We start from the raw sequence: 22382 nt of genomic DNA, 5'->3' as shown, positions 1-22382 counted from the left end.
AACAAAAAACTAAAAACTAAAAACATGACTTAATATATTCAGCACATGAAGTAATGGTCCCCATTGAGACTCAAGTTAGTGGTCCCAAAGACCAAGTGCAAAATATAATGTCAAACATAGAGCCAAAAGCTATATGGAAATTATAAGAGAAAGGATAACAGATTGAAGGGTAAATCCAGGAGATTAAATATCTGGGCAATAATTGAGGAGAAAAGAGAGCAGATACAGTAGAAGCAATAGATAAACAAATTCCTGGGAAACATTTCTCAGGCCTAACCTAGTCTTCATATTCAAAGTATTCACAGTGGTCCAGGCTGGACTGATGAGAAAAGACAATCATCCCGTTATTTGTAGGTAAAATTCTTAAAATCTAATAGATAAAGATAAACTTTTTACAACCTTCCAGAAAGAGAGATTATATTATCTACTGAGAAAAAATAAATCATAATGCCACTGGAATACCCATCTGTAAATATAGGAAACTAAAAGATGATAGAATGACATCAGAGAAAAAGGATAGCAATTCAAGAATTCCATATGCAGTCAAGATATTAGTCACCTGAATAAAGATATTCAAGTACAGGTAACAACTCAAAGTGTAAGTCATCCAAGTAACCCCTCTGAGAAAAATACTTGAGACAGTCGAGGTAAAATATAACTGAACCAAAAATAAGAACTCAAGCCAAAGAAAAGATAGAGTGAATAGAAAAAAAAAAAAATGAACCTTGCCATACTCACATATTAATTCATTCAATCAACAAATATATATCAAATGCCTAATGTATGACAAACTAAGTTGTTGACAATGGGGATATTGCAGTGGATAAGACAGACAATAACTGAATCTTCATGAATGACTGCAAAATGTCTGCACATTAGCAACAGAATGTAAGAATTGCTGAAACACAGGAAACACACTATTATAAATATTTAAATAAATGCTAAAATATTTCAGCAAAACCTAAGTGAAAGATGTGGGGAAGACTGAATTCATTCTAGCAGCCTCATGTGGTGGGTGAGGGAAATGACAGGTATTGGAGTTGGGGATGTGGAACTGAGTGTTCCAAAAGAGCCCTTTTTCAATTGGAGGAGACTGGCAAAGTAGTTGTTTTAATTGCAGATGTCAACTGTGATGGGCAGAAATCTAAAGATGGCCCGACTCCTCTTGCCCTAATCCCCAAGACAAGAAACTGTGATTATGATAAGATATCGAGCCCATGATTATGTTATCTTAGATGGCAAAGACATTTTGCAGATGTAAGTAAGGTTACTAATCAGTAGGCTTAGAATTAATCAAAAGGGGGATTATCAGAGGAGGCCTAATATAGTTACATGAGTACTTTAAAGGTGGAGAGCTTTCTCTGGCTGGTGGTAGATGAGAAAGTCAGATAGATTCAAAGCACAAGGAGTATTTGATGCATCACTCGAGGCTTTTTTTTTTTTGAGAGGGAGTCTGAGTCTGGCTCTGTGGCCCAGGCTGGGGTGCAGTGGCCGGATCTCAGCTCACTGCAAGCTCCGCCTCCCGGGTTTACGCCATTCTCCTGCCTCAGCCTCCCGAGTAGCTGGGACTACAGGCGCCTGCTAAAGACACATGCAACAACTGGTAAGTGGCCTCCAGTTGCTTAGAGCAATGTCTGGCCAACAGCCAGCAAAGAAATGAAGACCTCAGGTCTACAAATGCAAGGAAGTAAACTCTCCCAACAATCTGAATGAGTTTGGAGGTAAATTCTCCCAGACCCTCCAGATAGGAGCCCAGCTTGGCTGATACCTTGATTTTGGGGCTGTGAGACCGTAACACAGAGATTCCAGCTGACCTCACCCAGACCTCTGACATACAGAACTGTGAGCTAATAAGTGGATATTATTTTATACTGCTGAATTTGTGGTAATTTGTTATGTATCAACAGAAAACTAATATATCTGCATGACATATGGAAAAATGCTCAACATCACTAAGTATCAGGAAAATTCAAATTAAAACCACAATGTGATACCACCTCATCCCTGTAAGAATGGCCATAATCAAAAAAATAAAAAAATAATAGATGTTGGCATAGATGTGGTAAAAAGGGAACACTTTTACACTGTTGGTGGGAAAGTAAACTAGTACAACCACAATGAAAAACAGTGTGGAGATTCCCTAAAGAACTAAAAGTAGATCTGCTGTTTGATCCAGCAATCCCACTACTGGGTATCTACCCAGAGGAAAATAAATCATTATATGAAAAAGATACCTGCACGCACATTTATGGCAGCAAAATTTGCAATTGCAAAAATATGGAACGAGCCCAGATGCCCATCAATCAATGAGTGGATAAAGAAATGTGATACACACACACACACACACACACACACACACACGTATACCATGGAATACTACTCAGCCATAAAAAGGAATGAAATAATGGCATTCACAGCAACTTGGATGGAATTGAAGACTATTATTCCAAGTAAAGTAAGTCAGGAGTGGAAAACCAAACATTGAATGTTCTTACTCATATATGGGAGCTAAGCTATGAGGATGCAAAAGCATAAGGAAGATACAGTGGACTTTGGGGACTCAGAGAAAAGTGTCGAGGTGGTGAGGGATAAAAAACTACACACTGGGTACAGTGTACACTGCTTGGGTGATGGGTGCACCAAAATCTCAGAAATCACCACAAGAAGTTTTTCATGTACTCAAACACCACCTGCTCCTGAAGAGACATATTGAAATAAAAAAACTAAAAATTAAAAACAGAAAGTTGTGAAGAAAAAAAGGAACTAATACATCATCAGCTTTTGAAAGTACTGAGACTTGATTTTTACATTTTTTATGCTTTTGACTAATGATAATTTTACAATTTAAATTTAATAACAGTTTACAAGCTAGTTTATAGTAAAGTAACAAAGATCTAAGCTGAAGTAAACAAGGAAAATAATGTACTTAGAGGCCATCAGTAGACCATAATGTGGTATACACTCTATAGAAGTATACACTTTGCACATTAGGAGTGCATATAGGTCATTACTCTTTAATTTGTTGACTCTTCTTCCTCACTGTGACCCTGACTAAGTGTGTTAACGCAAGTAGAAAGTGGCCTTGAACTACGTTAACATGGGGCTTTTTCACTGCAGACCTGTCATTAACACAGAAAAATGTGATGTGCCTTTCATAGCAGTTTGCCTGGTTACTAAATTTTCTCATGCTTTATTACTGTAACCTTTTAGATTTAAATAATATATTTTATTATTTAAATTTTTGTCATGTTAATGTCTTAGTATCTTCAACTTTGTCCTCACTCATGGTTTATGCACTTCTCAACTTTTACCAACAGCAAATAAATCATCTTATTATTCCCATCTTTGGAAATACAGCATTTCTTAAACAAAGTAGATACAACTTTTAGATTTACCTAATTTCACAGTTTCTTAATTAGAAAACATTGTAAAGTTTACAAAGCTTGAGGGAAAGTGGGAAAGAGCAAAAAGAATACTGTACTATTTGAAAAGTAGGAGAACTGAGCTCAGTCTTCAAATTTCCAATACCTTGTACTGGGACTTTGGGCAGATCTTTTCGCTTTGCTTTCAGGATTTATCTTTTAACATCTGCAATTCAAGGAAGTGTTTGCATGCTGTAGAACCCCTAGATCCTCCCTGGAAGTTCCGGATTTGCTCCAGTAATAAGAAGTCAAGAGTCAAATGGGTAGCTTTTGTATGCCTATTCCTGTTTTAATTAGTGTAGTTCTTTTATCTGTTTTATACAGTGGGCTTCTGTATCATTTTTCATTTCAAAAAATAGCTGCATAGCTTTTACAAAATAAACAACAAGGCATTAGATGATTTCTAAGATTTATCCTGGATCAAATATAGGTTCCCTTCACTACTTATATTCTCCTTTCTGAATTTACTATCTGAATACATTCAGATAACAAGAAGTATATATAAATATATATAATTATATATTTATCCCTTATTTGAATTATATGTAATTTGTGTTATTAATGAACTATAAACTAGTTTTTACATTGTTATTAAATTTAAATTATGAGTATTATTTATATATTACAATGTTATTAATATATCATATTTATATATTATATACAAGTTATTACTATATTATTTATATATTTTATATTATATTATCCTAATATATATTAGGATTCTCCAGAGAAACAGAACCAGTGAAGGCTTGGTAAATCCAGAATCTACAGGGTAAGCTGGCAGGCTGGAGATCCAGGAAAGGGTTGAAGTTCAAATCAAAATACAGTCTGCTGCAGATTCCTTCTTGATCAGGGGAGGTATGCCTTTGTTCTGTTAAGAGCTTCAACTGACTGGGTAAGACCTACCCACATTTTGGAGGGTAATTTGCTTTACTAAAAATCTTTTGATTTAAATGTTAATTTTATCCAAAAAAATACCTTCACAGAAACATCAAGAATAGTGTTTGACCAAATATATGGGCACCATGGCCTAGCCAAATTGATGCATAAAATTAGCCATCATATACTCTGAAGAAAAAAAATAGAACATTGTACTTAGATGGTCCCTCTTTTGCCAATAGACAATGCATAGGGACTATAAGATAAAATGTTGAGTGGATTTTATTTTACAGAAGATAACAGAATTAGAAAATGAAAGTTTTGTTTGGATAAGAAGTAAAACATGCTATTTTTGGAGGTTAAAGCTATTTTGGAGGTTAAAATGACTTCTGATTTTTAAGTTAAATTGGTTGGAAAAAATTTCTCCCTTTTGAAGAAATGCTGGGTATACTGTTTCCCTCTGTTATTCCTTCCATCTTGTTCATTTGTTGCTATTGTCTTCAGCAACTTTTTTTATATTATGGTGTTTTATAAGCAATAAATTAACATATTTCTAGTAGATTGCTCTTATGTAACTTTCATACATTTGTTCATTTGATAATTGTCCTTAATGTAAAAGGAAAGGGCAAGATAAATTCATTTTATAGAACAATAGAAAAATTAAGCAGATGTTCAATTTTACTGATTGGTATAATGAGTAATAAAGATGTCCAAATGAAATTTTCTCTGATGTCCAAATGAAATTTACATAATTTAGTAATGTATGTCATGGAATAGAGATAGTATGTGTAATGCTGTAGTTTCTTTTGTAGTAGGTTCCTCCCCCACAAGATGACATCTTGTAGCTTATTTAATTATTCTGTTTCCTGTACCTTAAGAATTTTAGAGATATCCAGATGCTACTGTGCCTTTTACAAAAACGGTTTCACTATGGAATGAGATGAATAACATATTTGCTTATAATGACACTGTACTGCCAAATGCCCCAAGCAGCAACAACAGTTTCTTAAGTCCTCCTAACAGCTCATTTGTATTCTTCCAACCTGATACCTTGCCTAAGAACTGTTTCTTATGCTGGGCCAAGGTTATAACTGATTTACCTACTTTGCAGCTTCAGGAAGAGACTGATACTTTATCTCCTGGAAAAGAGATGATGGATGAGACTTTCAGTAATATTTTTTAAGACTGAAAAGGTGTAATATAAAGTTCTGGACAAGAGAGTAAAAAAGTAATTAAGAACTAGGAGAAAGCAGTTAGGGTGAGCAGTGAAGATGACAATCTGATGAGCAATAGTGCTGCCTCCATCTTTCAGAAGGCGGTCAGGGGCCTGCTCAAACCATCACCAGCTTTTGAGAAAGATGCCACAGCCTGCAAACCAACCTGATTTAGGTTACTTTAGAAATGAGAATGATATGCTCAAAATAATCTTTGAGATTGTTCTAGTTGACTTTAAGATACGTGGAAAAAAGAAATTTACCCATTTCCAGAGGATGAAGGAGAAAGGAACAGATTTGGAAAATGTGAATATAGTAATCTCCCCTTAGCTATAGCCCCCAGTGAATGCCTGAAACCTCAACTAGTACCGAATTCTCTCTACATTATGCTTTTCCTATACATACATACTTTTGATAAAGCTTAATTTATAAATTAGGCACAGTGAGAAATTATCAGCAGTAACTAACAATACAATAAAACAATCATAATGATAGCAACAGAAGACAGACAAATTCCTAGGTAGGCAGGGATGGGACCCTGGGCGAAACCCAATCTTCAAACCAGGGACAGTTTAAAGCCTGAAAACTCAGCTGCCAGTTCAGGATAGAGTCTACAACCAGCGTGAGAGCTTCTGTGCCCATCTTATCCACTCTCTCTCAATTGGTTCTTTCTGGATAATGCCTTTTAACCAGTTGAATGGTGCTTTTTCCAAGACTACTCATGGACCAATCTGCACGCACTTCCCCATTCTAAGCCCATAAAAACTCCAGACTCAGCCCCACAGATGGGTACCCACTTTCAGGGTCCCCTCTGGCAGCTGTGAGCTTTCCTTCTGTCACTTAATAAAATTCTTCTCTGCCTTACTCACACTCCAGTGCCTGCATACTTTATTCCTCTTGGTCATGGGAGAAGATCCTAGAACTCACTGAGGTACAGGTGGTGGGAACAAAAGAGCTGTAATGCTTGCAGAGCTGCTGGTGGCAGGAATGAAAGAGCTGTAACCCTCCCTCCTGATTGCTGAACTGTGAGAGTGATAGAGCTGTGATGATCCTGGCCAGCTCACCAAACTTCAGGCAGTGGGAATAAAAGAGCTGTAACCCTCTCGCTTGCTCACTGAAGTACAGGAAGGAAGAAGCTGCTGGGCACCACTACTTCCCTCTCACCAAGCAATGGGAGAGAAAAAGCCACTGGATGTCACTCCCTCCCGCTTACCCAGTGACAAAAGCCACAACAATAACAATATGCCAGCATCACTACTTTTGCACTTTGGGGTCACTGTTAAATAAAATAAGGGTTAAAACAAGCACTGTGATACTGCAGCAGTCCATCTGACTGATCATCAAGGTGGCTACTGTGAGTAACCAGTGGTAGAGTAGACAGTATAATGGACAAATGGGTGATTCATGTCCCAGGCAGGTTGGAGAACGATGGCATGGGATTTCATCATGATACTCAAGATGGCATGCAATTTGAAACTTATGAATTGTTTGCTTTTGGAAATTTCCATTTAATGTTTTCAGACTACAGTTGGCCACAAGTCACTGAAACCATGGAATTCAAAGCTGCGAATAAAGGGAGGACTACTCTACAGTGTTCTATAGTTGAACTGGCATTGCTTTCTCTATGGAACATTTTCTTTCCTTCTGATTCTCCAAGTTTTGTTATGACAAAGACTGTATCTTATTTATTTGTGTCTCTCCGGAACCCCACACAGGTCTTGGAATAACATTAAATGCTCAAGAAACATTTGTTAAATTGAGCTAACTAAATTGATTTCTCACTATTTTTATATTGTTATTTCCAGTTTTTGCTTAAGTTGCTATTGTGGAATCTTAGGACTACTATTATTCACATCTTTTTTAAGGCCCAGAAGGAAGTAACTAAGCAGCAGTGACATAGACAGTAACATCATATATTTTTATGAATCAACACACAAAAGAAGAATTAGAGGCAAATTTTAGAATTAAATATAGAACTTTGATCTCTATATTAAATTTAAGGCTACAAAAACCCTGATATCCTTTCAATGACTACCCGAAGAAGACAAATATTAATTTCCGGTGAGTTCAACCCAGTTTAAATTCCCCAGAATTTTTTCCCTAAACTTTCCCCTAAAATCAATAAAAAACTCCCCTGTGCCTACTCTGTGTCAGTGTTCTGCTTCACCATTGGCATTTGCTTATTTCTAACATTGACCTCAGCACAGGAGCTAGAATTAGAGATCGGAAGTTCCAAACTGATGATCTGCACCCAAATATGCCCCATGTAGTTGGTTCTATCTGGTATTTTAAACATTAGTGTTTATATTTGGGGTTCCCTATGAGCACACTTAGGTTTAGTGATTACGTAGGAGGACTCACAGAATAGAGAAAAGCTGTTTTATTCATGATTACAGCTTATTACAGCAAAAGGATACAGATTAGAATCAGCAGTGGAAAAAGGTGCACAGGGTAAAGTTCAGGGTACATCAGGCACAAGCTTCATCTACTTGTCCTCTGCCAACAACAAGGTGTGATAACATACATGGAATATTGCTAGCCAGGGCAGCTCACCTGATTTTTGATGTCCAGTGTTTTTGTTGGTTGATCACAAGACTATGGGTGACTGCCTGCGTGCCTGACATTTGTTTCCAGCTCTTCCAGAGGTCAAGCTGATACTACACGGCCCAAAGCAGCAACCACTAATTACGTTTTAGTATAGACTGTCTGGTGTGGTCCAAGACCCTTATGTAAACAGAATATTCTTGTCGAACAAAATATTCCAAGGCTTTAGAGATTACATTCCAGGAACCAGGTAACCTTTCATTGGAATGGGTAGGGTGTGGACAACCCAGAACTGCTGAGTTAATCCTTTACTGCAGCAATATTAATAGTAAACCTGCGACGTTTAGGAGATGTCCTATTTAATATGTATTTTGGAATTCTCTTGAAAAACTGAAAGATCTGACCCATGCTTCAACCTGGCCACCATCGACAGGAATTGGGCAGCTTTTCTTACTTGAGATAAGGTATGTGCTTTCCAATCCACCACAGTCATTCAGGGTTACATACAGTTCATTTCACTCAATTATATGACTTTCCCATTTCTTATAAGCATTCAAGTATAGATGATTTGGAAACTAAGAGATGTTGAAAATTCAGGCTGAAATTTAAAAAATTATCCTTCTCCTGATGAATTTGTCATCTGTCTCCTCAAGTTGTTTTTCTGTTCTTCTCTGTTCACCATTCTTTTGCCTTATCCGTGGAATAAATTATTATCCTGGGAATATTGTCATCCAAAGGAGGCAGAAGAATCAGAAAATTCCTCTGGAGCAGTAGTTTTCAAAATTTTTTAGTCCAAGAACTACTGCAGCAGTTAACTACACGCCATCTATTTTTTCCAAGCTCACTCATCCCTTACTCCTTCTAAGCTGCCCTCAGCAGAATTAAAAGGATAAATATAATTTCTCTTTTAATAATATATTATTCAGTATCATATAGGAACTTAGCTTGGGACTAGGACATAAACTTTGAGGTTACATATGACCAGTCTTAGATCGCTTATAGCACTTTTTGTTGGAACTTTTTGTTCTAAGTTACTCTCCTACAATCTGGCTATTTGGTCATAATCAAAGTAGTTCTTAAACCAAAAATGCCATACATTCAGATATTTTGTCAAATACACACACAGCTGTTCATATACTTTGTTAGGTAAGCTTGATGAAGTCCCAGTCTTCTGTCTTTTTAGATGCTTTGGCCACTTCATTACAAGAATGATTTCTTTTGAGGAACCACATGTATCAATACAGAGGTAAGAATAAGGCAACTGAGATTCCTCCTAATCCAAGAGCTCGAAGGAGGACCTTTAAGGATCAAGCCTGATCATTACCTATAAGGGTGCAGGACAGAAGCTTCCAACATTCTTTGACTCTGTTCAAGTATGTTTAGGAAGAATCATGAAACTATTTTACCTAATTCATGTCCGGAATACCTCAAGCCTATTTCTGAAATCTAGCTTGCTAAATAACAAACCAGTGAAGTTTCTAATAAAAGCCATTTCTGATACTTACTGTGCTGGTTAGTGAAGTCTGAGCTGTTGACAGAGGAGATAAGGCTAACCAAAATGCCTGCAGGAGTATCTCTACTCCTTTATAGAGTAATTTCTTACATTAGAGTGGAAACTTAAACTCATTGGCATATTAATTTAAATACTACATTGTCTCTGCTGAGCTGTTTTAGAGCAAATTACATGTATCATAATACTTTTCAGATGTCTATTGATAATGATTTATAGATCACCCCTTGATGAAGAGAGTAGATATCAGATGCTCTGTTCCCAGTCCCAAGCAGGAGCAGCACTGAAAATGTCCTTGTGTATAGGTACCTTTCATATTCTTAAATCTTGTGGAGGAAGGAGAGACCTTATCAGGGAGTTTTTCATGGTTTTTACATTTTAACTCTTTTGCTAATACTCGCTTTGAGAAAAAAAAAATGCCATTTTTCCTTACTTAAAAACTAACGATTAATAAAAGAATATGGTTTATATTACATAGAACACATGACTATAATGCAAGAAATCATAATGAAAAACTGGCACCCAGAATATAGGGGTAAAATAATTCTGGGCTTGCAGTAGCTTGTCTGCTGTTGATGTTTGTTCTGCATAACAATGGATAAAAAACATTATAAAACTAAGAAATAATATGTTAGTACAATAATATGAAAGCAAGATCTTTTTCTTCAGTCATCTATAAGTTTCATTTATAGCTGTGTACTTAAACTCATTAAGAAGTCAATTTTATTACTGAAAATCTTGCAGAAAAACTAAATTTATTACTGAGTTTGAAACTCTCTTGCCCCCAATCTCTTTTCCCTCCACTGAAACAATTGTTTTTACTGCATGAACTTGGATAACTAAATTTTAGGAACACAGTATCACATTACAACACAATATATTTTAATGTAACACTAATACTAATACCAATGTACACAAAACTAGAAGAGACAGATGGGAGGGCTTGTGAATATCTGAGCCATTTTTTAAAACCTTGTGATTTTGTCATTTACAAATTGTTAATTGTTATTTTACAATTAAAATTGTTAATTTGTTATTAACAATTCATTTCTTTCGACATTTAAAAAGAGTAGAATGGTTTTTCTTAGTTTAAAATTGATATCAAATAAGTACTTGAGCTTACTATTTGTTATCCACATAAAATTGAACATTACATTTTGTATATTTGTATACTCAGTCATATAGAATACACAGAGTTGTACACTCATGTATACCAGTTATGAATGTTCTTTTCTTCTCCCGAGAGTTCTCCCTTCACACATTCCAATTATATTCATCTTCGAGTTCCTTTTCTTTGCTTCCTCAGACAGCAGCACTCACATTGAAAGTTAAATGTGATCGGGAACATGTATAAAAATACAGTTGGCAAAGGAGCAAAGAAAAAAAGGGTGAAAGAAATTCTGCATCAGGGAAAGGAATATTTTATGTGCAGGAACTACAGAAGGCAATATGATGTTGAGTCGTATTTCTCCATCATTTGAAGGACTGTCATAAAATGTGTTAATCATTAAAGGAGACAAACTCTTTTTGGATACCTCATTCATATGTTATCTTTAAGTAAATCTGAAGCCACTACTTGTTACGCTAGTGATTTCCTGTCTACAATGGAGAAACAAAGAATTACTATTTTAAATTATATTATAGTGAAACCCTTGTCGGTGGGGCACGTTGCCTTCACTTGAGAACTGTTTTACTGTTTTTATTTCATGAATGTTGACAGCATACTTTACCAGTTTTGAAAGGTTTCCAGTTAAAGGTTTAAAGTGTGGAGGGGCTGAGGCTGAAGACTACAAAGGAAAAAATAGACAAGGTCTCAAAATTCTCTTTCCAGTGTTAGCCAGAAAATTCTCTCTATTTTGAATTCTTCCTCTAGACAAAGAATTGAAGGAATTGTGATATATATTTTTTAAAATATTACTTAACTAAATAAGTCTTACTTCTTTGCCCAGGCTGGAGTGCAGTGGTGGGATCACAGCTCCTCACATCCTTGAACTCCTGGACTCCAACCATTCCTCCCTCCTCAGCCTACCAAGCTAGGACTACAGGTATGTGCCACCATGTCCTGTTAATTTAATTTTTTTTTTTTTAACAGATGGGGTCTCCCTGCGTTGCCCATGCTGATGTTGAACTCTTAGTCTCGAACAATCTTCCCACCTCAGTCTCTCAAAATGCTAGGATTAGAGGCATGAACCCCCAAGCACAATCCCGTTTTTATTTTTAAATATAAAGATGATGTTCCAACATTTAGGAAAAAACTCTTCGTTCATCTTTATATTAAGCCAAATCAGTATATATCTATTATTTGTATTTCAAATTTTGTTACTTTTTAAAATACATCCCTTTACAGAATGACAAATTTGTCCACATATGTCCTGAAAACTTCTGGCACATAAATGCAATTGGCAGAGTCATTTATGAGGACAAAACTGTGAGCTCTAAAAGACCACCATCCATGCTAGCACAGACTAAAAACGAAAAAAGAGATCACCATCTGTATCATCTTCATCTTTCTTCTTACAACATTCTTAGCCTTACAACATTCCTGTATCATCTTCATCTTACAATATTCCTAGCCCCTGATACGTAGTAGGAGTTCAATACATGTTTTAGTTTAAAGAAGCACATAATACTGTCATTGAATACACAATGCATTATCTTATATGATCTTCAAATCCCTGAGGTAGGTACCATTTTAATCTCTGTTTTGTTAGTGAAGAAATCTTGACGGGTGAGTTCATGTAGCTTGCCCAAGGTTACACAATCTAAGTATATGCTATGTTAACTTGTTTTTGCTACAATGCTCTGAATACTCTTTTAGAAGAAAGGGAGAAATTGAAAGTCTGCAGTGAGAGGGCTTTTTGAGATCTAGTGGTTTCCTTGTTGCAGCCTAGCAATTGGTAATAGGTATTCAACAGATTTGAAATGGATGCATGAATATTCTGAGTTTCTGCTTTGGGCAGCAGACTTCCTTCCTTCCTTCCTTCCTTCCTTCCTTCCTTCCTTCCTTCCTTCCTTCCTTCCTTCCTTCCTTCCTTCCTTCCTTCCTTCCTTCCCTCCTTCCCATCCCTCCTTCCCATCTCTCCTTCCTTCCTTCTTTCTTTTCTTCTTTCTTCTTTCTTTTTTTCATTCATTCATTTTTTTTGAAGCAAATATTTCCAAATGTGAAAAGGAGAAAAAAAATCTTGGAAATCTTTATTTTCTTTTGAGAAGCCTTTGGAATACATAGGAGAAGAAATTCTCAGCAATTTTAGGTGGGGACTCGGGCGTGCGTGCTGGTGACTGTTGATAGGTCCAATTATACCATTTCCTTTTAACAATGACACCAACTTATTTTCTTTTAATTTTCTACTCAATGTTCTGTTCTAAGTTTAGATTTTTTTGTGGCATTAAACTGTTTTTGCAGCAGTTTCTAAGGAAACCTCTTATGCAAGGCACTTAAGTCAACAATTAGAAAGTTGTTATGTGTAAATTAAGTGAAATGGGCTGTGTGCCTAGAGGGACAGATGGGAAGGGGCAGTTTCAGAGATTTCAACTAGTGTGGCCTATATGTTTTTTTTTTTTTCCCCCCAACAACCATCTGCAAAACAAGCTTTTCAAGGTCCCCAAGGATGTTCAAGGTCAAATTGTATGAACAGTTTTTAATTATCAAAATTCATGTATACATTGTCATTTAATATCTTCTTCCCCAGATAATACAAACCCTATGATAACTCATGTACCTAACAACCAAATGAACAGAATGTAGCATTTTACCTTTGTAAATAAATGTTTAATAAATATATAAGATAATACTATAAAAAACACTTCATAGAATTCCTGGCTTATAGCTATCACTCAAAAATGCTAGTTATTACAATTTTAGCCACCAATCTTTAACTTCTCTCCTCCTATATAGCCCTTTACATATTTGTGTTTTCTAGAGCTTCCCTCTCTTTTATATTATACTTTACAATATTCTCTAGGCAATATCATTTACTTTCTGGTTTGTTTTGTTTCGTTTTTTGTTTTTTTTTTCTGGAGACAGGGTCTTGCTCTGTCACCCAGGCTGGAGTGCAGTGGTGGCTTCATAGCTCACTGTAGCCTTGACCTCTTGGGTTCAAGCAATCCTCCTGCCTCAGTCTCCCAAGTAGCTGGGACTACAGGTTTGCACCACCACGCCTGGCTGCTCCATGGTTTTAACTATCTTCTATGTTCTGACAGTGTAATGGGGACACTTAATTTATATCAAAATAACAGAGAGATGATCTATGAGGAGTGACATTAAGTCCTGAAACCTTCCGGATGATGATGAGAGTGAGTTTGATTCCTCGAGGCCAAGGACTGTACCACCACTGTAGGAAACTCAGTGCTCTGGACAAGGGTATGTTGGTCTTAAGTCAGCCACTAAACATGAGGTATCTGAAACCTGGCACTGCAAATAAATCCATCACTGACAGTTGCTGTCTCCACTTGTTTTGAAGACCCGTTCTCTCTGATTTGTTCTAGTAATGTCTGGGCTTGACTCAGGCTCTATCTTCTATTGCCATTCATACAAGCCATTGACTAAACTGCACTGATTCTTCACAATGTTGGGAGGAAAATTCATCGCCTCTACCTCCAATGCTGTAAGCAGATAAAATGGGACACATCCACGTTATTCTGGGTCCCAATGTTAAATCTCTCTAATAGGTATTCATATACTCAGCCATTATTCCCAAAGCAAAAGTTAATAGTGCTCTCTTTCACTCTCAAGAATGTCTTGGTTTATATGATCACCTCCTTAAAGTTCACCCAAGTTAGAGTGATAGGGTGATTGGGAATGGGGATGCTAATTCCAGTCCCTGATATGCTGACACCTAGCCTCTTTCATTACCACTGAGGTCCTTGCATTGAGCCAAGGCCACCAGTTCATGACCAACTTTTCTATCAACTTGAATGACTTCTTCAGAGCCTTTAGTGTACTTTACAGATAGCTGGCCTTAGCTGGGATCTCTTCAGCACTGCAGAGATATTTTATTTGCATTGAATCCAAAAAGATGAGGGATAAGGAGGTCTCTCAATCTCTTTCATCCAGGAAAGCTCTCACTCTCCTAATGTGAATTTAAGCACCTTTTCTCTGATATACATGAATTATGCATACCAGAGAGCATTACTTTGCCAAGTCTAGAAACTTTCTACTTTTACCTTCTATCATATTTCACATGACTAAAATGTGATATGATTCTGTATGGATGAAGATCTGTCCAAGGTTACAGATCATGTCACTGAAAGATTTAGAAGCAGCTCACAACTTTTACATGACAGCTTCTCTTGCTTTTATTTATGCATACCTATTTATATTATACGTACACATTCATATTTATAAGCATAGAAAGAATTTGGAAGGCTATTGTTCAAATGATATTTATAAAAGCTATTTTTTCCCCCAGTCAAACTAAGGAATAAAGGAACACCTGAAAATCATCCTGGGTACCTTTTTACCAGCAAATATTTTTTGAGTACCAGCAATATACTAGGCACTGTGTGTATAAAGTAACATAAGCAATAAAATAATTGAAATTTGAAAAAAAATCTTTTTTTGTAGTTTGTGGCTCTCTAACCAAATTAATTGCACATTCATCCTTTTCCCATAGAATATCATTTATTTCCAGTATAGCATATGTTGCCCTATATTATAGTCATTTGCTTCATTTTTATTGCCACTGTTAGATTATAATTTCCTTGAAGGGCAACTCTGCCTCTTTATTTTTATAATGCCCAGTGCTTGGCCTATCATAGGTGTTAATTGTTTTATTTCCTTGGTGCTGATTTCTTAACTTTCCCTCATGTAAATCAATTTAGAGCTAAAATAACTTAGTGGAGTTGAAATCTGTGAGAAATGGCTTCAGCAGCAGGCTAAAAAAAAAAAAAAAAAAAAAAAAAAAAAAGACAATTACAGAAATGATTGCCTAAGCAAAAGTGCCCAGAACAGAATTGAAAATAAAATTCCAGACCTTGATGTAAAATTAACTTAAAGCTCAGAGGACAATGTATAAGTTTCAGAATGATTATAACTTCCAGGAAACTTATCAGAGTTGACATATGATGACCTTTGGGTAAGTTTACTTCAAGTAAGAACCATGTCTTAACATATCCATGTATTCTATCTAGATTGTACCTTAAAGTGGATGCTAAATAAATGCTGTAGAAAGAATGGGTCTGTATGTATTATGTAATTTGCATTAAGTGTTCTACTAGGAGTAGTATTTATTTTAATGTTTAATGCTTATTTAATAATAAGAAAGCTCTTGCTAATTATAAATAAAGTATATGCTTAGGAGTTAATGTTTCTTTATGAGCAGAACAATTATTAGGTCCTCAACACAGGGAAAAGAAACAAGAAAACGATAATTTCATCCTTTATGATTAGTCTAGCAAAATTAGGCATTTTCCCTCCTATCATTTGTTAGTTTCTCTCTAACGCAGCTCCTATTTCTATGCTGATGTTACTTATAGTTACTTACATACTTGTCAATTTTACTTACTGTGGTCCCCTCAAGGGACCCGTATGTGGCAGCTGAGGTCCTGACATTGAGCCAATGTCACCAGTCCTTGACCAGGTCTTTCAATACTGTTTCTTCTGATACTTACTGAAACTTTGTGAGTCTCAGTTTCCTTGCGTATAAAGTGAGAAAAGTAATACCTTCCTTTATAAGAGTGTTGTGAAGATGAAATGAGATACTGTGTGAATAAACTACTTAGTGTCACCTAATTTTCTGCATATTTGAAGTCATTCCTTCCATAACAATAAAATAAGCCTCCATACTCCTATACAATAAAGTAGGAAACCCAATGCCTTTCCAATATTTAATGTGCATTCCCAAGAAAGGTTCTAGTTTCCCCCACATCTTGCACTTGGTATCCCTACTCCAAGGTTTTAGTATACCTTGCTCCCAATCTTAACTATAGCTACTGTTTCTTCTTTACCCCTTCTGTTCTCTACCCTGATGTATTAGTCACGGTTCTCCAGAGAACTATAACCAGTAGGTTTTGATATTATGAGATTTATTATAAGGAATTGACTCATGATTATGGAGATAATCTAGCCACCTACAAGCTAGAGGCCCAAGAAAGCCAATGGTATAAATTCTAGTCCAAATCTGAAGGGCTAAGAATCAGTTCTGATGGTGTAAGTCCCAGTCCAAGGAAAAGACTGATGTCTCAGCCCAAGCAGTCAGGCAGAAAGAGAATTCACCCTTCTTTTACGGTTTTTGTTCTATTTGGACCCCTAGTGGATTAGATTATGCCCACTCATGTTGGGAAAGATCTTCTGTTTTACTCAGTTGACTAACTCATATTCTAATCTCTTCCAGAAACACTCTCACAGACATACCAGTAATAATGTCTAACCACATATCTGGACATTTGATTGCTCAGTCAAATTGACACACAAAATTAACCATCACACTTGGTGTGGACATTGCTCCTTCTCCCTCATTCCTTCAAAACACTATTCACACATCAGTGACATGCTTCATAGATTTTCACTGGTTCCTTAGTAATTTTGGGATTATGAGGCTGAGGTGCTAATTGCCATGGAGAAAGGGAAACAGCAACCTCAGTATTTATCCTAACTTCCCAGAAATGCATCACTTTTGTTGCTTTTGGGGATTTTTGATTGCCTAGGTGTGCCTCTTTTTAGGCCCTGTTCTCCCACTAGGGAGCTGAGTCCACAGTCAGGCCTGTTGTGTGTATATGTGTGCGTTCGGAGGTGATGGAAAGGAAGGATGACTTGTATTTAATGGCCTCAGCCTTAGAATTTACCTCTGTTTTTGAATGCCGCTTTCAAATGCAAATCCTTGTTCTTAAATGTGTAGTGTCATGAACTGTTTCTCCAATCCTCCTAAATATTCTGTTTACAAAAATATTTTATTGAGTAAATTTATATTCAACACAATTTACACATTTTAAATTTACAGTTGATAAATTTTGATAAATATATACCTATATGAAGAGAGAAGACAAAGATGGCAGAATGAAGGTCTCTATCAATTGTACCCCTTCCAGAGAAACACCAAATTTAACAACTATCTACACAAAAAAAAGCACCTTCATGAGAACCAAATATCAGGTGAGCAATCACAGTACCTTTTTTTAACTTCATATGGCTGAAAGAGGCACCGAAGAGGTTAGAGAAGATAATCAGGATTGCTGATGCCACCCCTCCCCCATCCTCTGGCAGTGGTTGCATGGAACAGAGAGAGAATCTGTGTATTTAGGGGAAGGAGAGCACAGCAATTGTGGAACTTTACTTTGAACTCAGTGCTGCCCTATCACAGCGGAAAGCAAAACAAGGCTGAACTCAGCCAATGCCCCATGGAGAGAGCATTTAGACGAGCCCTAGACAGAAGGGAATTACTGATCCCAACAGCTGGAACTTGAGTTGCAGCAAGCCTTGCTACAGTGTGCTAAAGTGCTCTAGGGTTCTAAATGAACGTGAAAGGCAGTCTAGGCCACAAGGAGTGCAATTTCTATGCAAGTTCTAGTGCTGTACTGGGCTCAGACTTGGGAAGCATGCGACCTAGGGAGACACCAGCTGGGGTGGCTTAAGGGAGTGATTGTGCCACCCCTCCTGCAACCCCAGACAGCACAGCTCACAACGACAAAAGTGACTCCTTCCTTGTGGTTGAGGAAAGAAGAGGGAAGAGTAAAGAGGGCTTTTTATTGCATCTTGGATACGAGCAGAGCCACAGTAAGATAGAACACTAGACAGAGTTGTGAGGCCTCCATTCCAGGCCCTTGCTCCTGGATAATATTTTTAGATATGCCCTGGGCCAGAAGAGAAACTGCTACCTTCAAGGGAAGGACCTAGTCCTGGCAGGATCCATTACCTGCTGACTAAAGAAGCCTTAAGCACTGAATAACCAGCAGCGGTATCCAGGTACTATGCCATGGGCCTTGAGTGAGACTCTGAGACATACTGACTTCTGGTGAGACTCAGCACATTCCCAGCTGTGGTGGCTATGGTGAGAAACCCCTTAAGCTTGATAAAAGCAGAGGGAAAAGTTAAGGGGACTTTGTCTTGCACCTTACATACCAACTCAGTCACGGTGGGGTAGAGCACCAAGTGGGCTCTTGGGATCCCCAATTCCAGGCTTTGGCTCTTGGATGGCATTTCTAGACCTGCCCTGGGCCAGAGGGGCACCCACTGCCCTGAAGGTGAGTCACAGGCCTGGCAGCCTTTATCATGTGCTGACTGAAGAGCCCGTGGGCCTTTGAACGTTGACAGTAGCTTAGCAGTATTCCCCATGGGCCTTAGCTGGTGGTGGCCATGGGGAGAGGTGGCTATGGAAAGTGGAGGGAAGAGTGGTTTGAGTGCCAGCTTAGCTGCAGTGAATAGGACACCAAGTAGATTTCTAAGGTTTTTGACTTCAGTCTCTGGCTCCTAGATGGCATCTCTGGACCTACCTGAATGGAATGAACCATCCCAAAGGGAAGGACACAAGTCTGGCTGGCTTTACCACCTGCTGATTGTAAAGCCCTAGGACCTCGAGCAAACATAGGCCAGGTAATGGTTACAGGAGGCTTTGGGCAAGACTCAGTGCTATGTTGACTTTAAATCTGATCCAGAACAGTCCCAGGGGTGGTAGTCATGGGAGTGCTTGTGTCACCCCAATCCCAGCTCCAGGTGGCTCATAACAGAGAGATAGTCCATTTGCTTAGAAAAAAGTAAGGGAAGAGAACAAAGGTCTTTGTTTGGTAATCCAGAGAATTCTTCCGGGTCTTATAAGACCATCAAGTCAGTACCTCCTAGAGTCTGCCAGGACCACATTGTTGCTGGGATTGGGGTCCCCACTAATGTAGATACAGCTTAGGTCATAATACTCAAGCCTCTTCAAATACATAGACATTTTCCCCAAGAAGGATGGGTACAAATAAACCCAGACAGTGAAGACCACTGTCCATACCTAACTCTTTTTTTTGAGACAGAGTTTTGCTGTTGTTGCCCAGGCTGGAGTACAATGGTGTGACCTCAGCTCACTGCAACCTCCAACTCCTGGGTTCAAGCAATTCTCCTGCCTCAGCCTCCCAAGTAGCTGGGATTACAGGTATGTTCCACCACACCCAGCTAATTTTATATTTTTAGTAGAGACGGAATTTCACCACATTGGTCAGGCTGGTCTCAAACTCCTGACCTCAGGTGATCCGCCAGCTTCGGCCTCTCAAAGTGCTGGGATTACAGGCATGAGCCACTGTGCCTGGCCCATACCTAACTCTTAAGTGTCCAGACACTAACAAACATCCACAAGCATCAAGACCTCCCAGGAAAATATGAGCTGAACAAATGAGCTACATAAGGCACTAGGGACTAATCCTGGAGAAACAGAGATATATGACCTTTCGGACAGAGAATTCAAAATAGTTGTTTTGGGGAAACTTAAAGAAATTCAAGACAACCCAGGCGAGAAATTCAGAATTCTATCATATAAATTTAACAAAAAGATTAAAATAATTAAAAATAATAAACAATCATCTCTACAAGGAGTGACAATTCATATGGTGAAAAATGCATCAGAGTCTCTTAATAGCAGAATTGATTAAGCAGAAGAAATAATTTATGAACTTGAAGAAAGGCTATTTGAAAGATAAACAGTCAGATGAGACAAAAGAAAAAAAAATAAAAAATAATGAAGCACAACTACAAGATCTAGAAATTGGCCTCAAAAGGGCAAATATAAGACTTACTGGCCTTAAAGACAAGGTAGATAAAGACATAGGGGTAGAAAGTTCACTTAAAGGGATAATAACAAAGAACTTCCCAAACCTAGAGAAAAATATCAATATCTAAGTATAAGAAGGTTATATAACACCAAGCAGATTTAACCTAAAGAAGACCACTTCAAGGCATTTATTGATCAAACTCCCAAAGATCCTGGCTAAAGAAAGGATCCTAAAAGAAACAAGAGAAAAGAAATAAATAACATACCATGGAGATCCAACATGTCTGGTAGCAGACTTTTCCGTGGAAATTTTACAGGCCAGATGAAAATGGCATGTAAGACAGTGGCATATTTAAAGTGTTGCAGGAAAGACCTTTTACCCTGTCTGGTCAAAATATCCTTCAAACATGAAGGATAAATAAAGACTTTCCCAGACAAACAGAAGCTGAGGGATTTCATCAATACTAGATCTATCTAACAAGAAATGATAAAGGGAGCACTTCAATCAGAAAGAAAAGGATGTTAATGTGCAATAAGTAATCACCTGAAGGTAAAAAACTTACTGTTAATAGTAAGTACACAGAAAAACACAGAATACTACAACACTGCAACTGCGATGTTGTAAACTACTCGTGTCCTAACTAGAAAGACTAAATGATGAACCAATCAAAAATAATAACTACAACTTTTCAACAAATAGTACAATAAGATATAAAGAAAACCAAAAAATGTTAAAAAGCAGGGGCATGAAGTTAAGGTATAGAGTTTTTATTAGTTGTCTTTTTGCTTGTTTGTTTATGCAAACAGTATTACATTTTTATTGTCTTAAAATAGTGGGTTATAATATATTATTTTCAAGCCTCATGGTAACCTCCAATTAAAAAAACATACAATAGATGCACAAAAAATAAAAAGTGAGAAATTCAACCATACTACTAGAGAAAATCACCTTCACTAAAATAAAGACAGAAAGGAAGAAAAGAAGGAGGAGAAGACCTCAAAACAACCAGAAAACAAATAACAAAATGGCAGGAGTAAGTCCTTACTTATCAATAATAACATTGTATATAAATGGAATAAACTCTCAAATTAAAAGACATAAAGTGGCTGAATGGATTTAAAAAAAACAAGACCCAGTGAACTGTTGCCTACAAGAAATACACTTCACCTATAAAGACACAGAAAGACTGAAAATAAAGGGATGGAAAAAGATATTCCATGCCAGTGGAAACCATAAAAGAGCAGGAGTAGCTATACTTATATCTGACAAAATACATTTCAAGACAAAACTATAAGAGACAAGATTATTATACATAATGAAGAGGTCAATTCATCAAGAGGATATAACAATTTAAAATATATATGCACCAAATATTGAGGCACTGAGACATATAAAGCCAATAATGTTAGAATTAAAGAGATAGAAGCCAATACAACAATAGCTGGAGACTTCACTCCTCCTCTTTCAGAACTGGACAGATCTTCCAGACAGAAAATCAACAAGGAAACGTCAGAAATAATCTGCGCTATAGACCAGATGGACCAAATAGATGTTTGGAGAATATTTCATCCAAAGGCTGCAGAATACACATTCTTCTCATCAGCACATAAATCATTCTCAAAGATAGATCATATGTTAAGTCACAAAACAAGTCTTGGACATTTTAAAACATTGAAATAATATCTAGCATCTTTTCTGAGAACAGTGGAATAAAACTGGAAATCAATAAGAAGAGATATTTTGGAAGCTATACAAACATGTGGAAATTAAACAATATGCTCATGAATGACCAGTGTGTCAGTGAAGAAATTAAGAAGAAAACTGAAAAAGTTTTTGGAGCAAACAATAATGGAAACACAACATACCCAAACCCATGGGAAACAGTGAAAGCAATACTAAGAGGGAAGTTTATAGCTCTAAGCACCTACATTAAAAAAGGGAAAACTTCAAATAAATGACCTAATAATGCATCTTAACTAGAAAAGCAGGAGCAAACCAAACTCAAAATTACTAGAAGAAAAGAAATAATAAAAATAAGAGCAGAAATAAATCAAATTGAAATAAAAATACAAAAGATCAACAAAATGTAAAGTTTGTTTTTTTAAAGACAAAAAATTTGACAAACCTTTAGAC

Source organism: Chlorocebus sabaeus, chromosome 7 (genome assembly GCF_047675955.1).
Source record: "Chlorocebus sabaeus isolate Y175 chromosome 7, mChlSab1.0.hap1, whole genome shotgun sequence".
In the NCBI taxonomy this organism is placed as follows: Eukaryota; Metazoa; Chordata; class Mammalia; order Primates; family Cercopithecidae; genus Chlorocebus; species Chlorocebus sabaeus.
The sequence above is the reverse complement of the archived record's forward strand: the minus strand, read 5'-3'. Positions refer to the sequence as shown.